This window comes from Babylonia areolata, chromosome 33, assembly GCF_041734735.1.
Source record: "Babylonia areolata isolate BAREFJ2019XMU chromosome 33, ASM4173473v1, whole genome shotgun sequence".
Lineage (NCBI taxonomy): Eukaryota > Metazoa > Mollusca > Gastropoda > Neogastropoda > Buccinidae > Babylonia > Babylonia areolata.
The window spans coordinates 6,894,828-6,897,327 of NC_134908.1; positions in this window are offsets into that span (position 1 = coordinate 6,894,828).

Sequence of the window (2,500 nt, forward strand, 5' to 3'; positions counted from 1 at the left end):
GATTGATTGATTGATCTACTTATTTATGTGTTTATTTATTTATTCATTTATTTATTTACTTCTTCATTCGTTTATTTATCTGCATATCTATTTATCTGTTTGTTTACCTGTTTGCTGTTTGTTTACTCATCTATTTATTTATTCATTTATTTGTTTCTTAATTATTTATTTATCTTTTTTGTGTGTTTATTTATTGTTTATTTATTCATTTATTTATCTATTCATTCATTTATTTATGTATTCAGTTATTCATTTATTTATTCATTTATCTATTTATTTATCTATTTATTTATTTATTTATTTATTTATTCGTTGTCGTTGTGGAATATCTACCTTGGGTTATCTTTGTCGCTCTGGATTTTTGTCGACGAAAACCCCCTGTGCAAATCTGTATAAGGGATTAAACTCTGCATGGACTCGATGCGGGTTCTGAACACGGTTATTCCCCGTACACCATGAACAGCCAAGCAGGAGCGGGGTGGGGACCAGAGGATGGGTGGTGGAAGTGTTCTTGATGTGGGAAGAAGTGCAGGGTTTTTTGGGGGGAAGTGTTGGGTTCTTGGTGGAGGAAGTGTTGGGTTCTTGGTGGTGGGAGAAGTGTTGGGTTCTTGGTGGAGGAAGTGTTGCGTTCTTGGTGGAAGAAGTGTTGGGTTCTTGGTGGAGGAAGTGTTGGGTTCTTGGTGGAGGAAGTGTTGGGTTCTTGGTGGGGAAGTGTTGGGTTCTTGATGGAGGAAGTGTTGGATTCTTGATGGAGGAAGTGTTGGGTTCTTGGTGCGGAAAGTGTTGTGTTCTTGGTGGTGGAAGTGTTGTGTTCTTGGTGGTGGAGGAAGTGTTGGGTTCTTGGTGGAGGAAGAACTGTTGGGTTCTTGGTGGAGGAAGAAGTGTTGGGTTCTTGGCGAAGGAAGACGTGTTGGGTTCTTGGTGGGGGAAGAAGTGTTGGGTTCTTGGCGAAGGAAGAAGTGTTGGGTTCTTGGTGGTGGAGGAAGTGTTGGGTTCTTGGTGGAGGAAGAACTGTTGGGTTCTTGGTGGAGGAAGAAGTGTTGGGTTCTTGGCGAAGGAAGACGTGTTGGGTTCTTGGTGGGGGAAGAAGTGTTGGGTTCTTGGCGAAGGAAGAAGTGTTGGGTTCTGGGTGGGGGAAGAAGTGTTGGGCTCTTGCTGGGGTAAGTGTTGGGTTCTTGGTGGAGGAAGAAGTGTTGGGTTCCTGGTGGAGGAGGAAGTGTTGTGTTCTTGGTGGTGGAAGAAGTGTTGGGTTCTTGGTGGAGGAAGAAGTGTTGGGTTCTTGGTAAAATAAGTGTTGGGTTCTTGGTGGAGGAGGAAGTGTTGGGTTCTTGGTGGAGGAAGTGTTGGGTTCTTGGTGGTGGGAGAAGTGTTGGGTTCTTGGTGGAGGAGGAAGTGTTGGGTTCTTGGTGGTGGAAGAAGTGTTGGGTTCTTGGTGGAGGAAGAAGTGTTGGGTTCTTGGTAAAATAAGTGTTGGGTTCTTGGTGGAGGAGGAAGTGTTGGGTTCTTGGTGGAGGAAGTGTTGGGTTCTTGGTGGGGGAAGTGTTGTGTTCTTGGTGGGGGAAGTGTTGGATTCTTGATGGAGGAAGTGTTGGGTTCTTGGTGGTGGAGGAAGTGTGGGGTTCTTGGTGGAGGAAGAAGTGTTGGGTTCTTGGTGGAAGAAGTGTTGGGTTCATGGTGAGGGAAGAGGTGTTGGGTTCTTGGTGGAGGAAGTGTTGGGTTCTTGATGGAGGAAGTGTTGGATTCTTGATGGAGGAAGTGTTGGGTTCTTGGTGGAGGAAGTGTTGGGTTCTTGGTGGAAGAAGTGTTGGGTTCATGGTGAGGGAAGAGGTGTTGGGTTCTTGGTGGTGGAAGTGTTGGGTTCTTGGTGGGGGAAGTGTTGGGTTCTTGGTGGTGGAGGAAGTGTTGGGTTCTTGGTGGAGGAAGAAGTGTTGGGTTCTTGGTGGAGGAAGTGTTGGGTTCTTGGTGGAGGAAGAAGTGTTGGGTTCTTGGAGGAAGAAGTGTTGGGTTCTTGATGGAGGAAGTGTTGGGTTCTTGATGGAGGAAGTGTTGGGTTCTTGGTGGTGAAGGAAGTGTTGGGTTCTTGGTGGAAGAAGTGTTGGGTTCATGGTGAGGGAAGAGGTGTTGGGTTCTTGGTGGTGGAAGTGTTGGGTTCTTGATGGGAGAAGTGTTGGGTTCTTGGTGGTGGAAGTGTTGGGTTCTTGGAGGAGGAAGAAGTGTTGGGTTCTTGGTGGAGGAAGAAGTGTTGGGTTCTTGATGGAGGAAGTGTTGGGTTCTTGGTGGGGGAAGAAGTGTTGGGTTCTTGGTGGGGGAGGAAGTGTTGGGTTCTTGGTGGAGGAAGTGTTGTGTTCTTGGTGGGGGAAGTGTTGGATTCTTGATGGAGGAAGTGTTGGGTTCTTGATGGAGGAAGTGTTGGATTCTTGATGGAGGAAGTGTTGGGTTCTTGGTGGTGGAGGAAGTGTTGGGTTCTTGGTGGAGGAAGTGTTGGGTTCTTGGTGGAGGA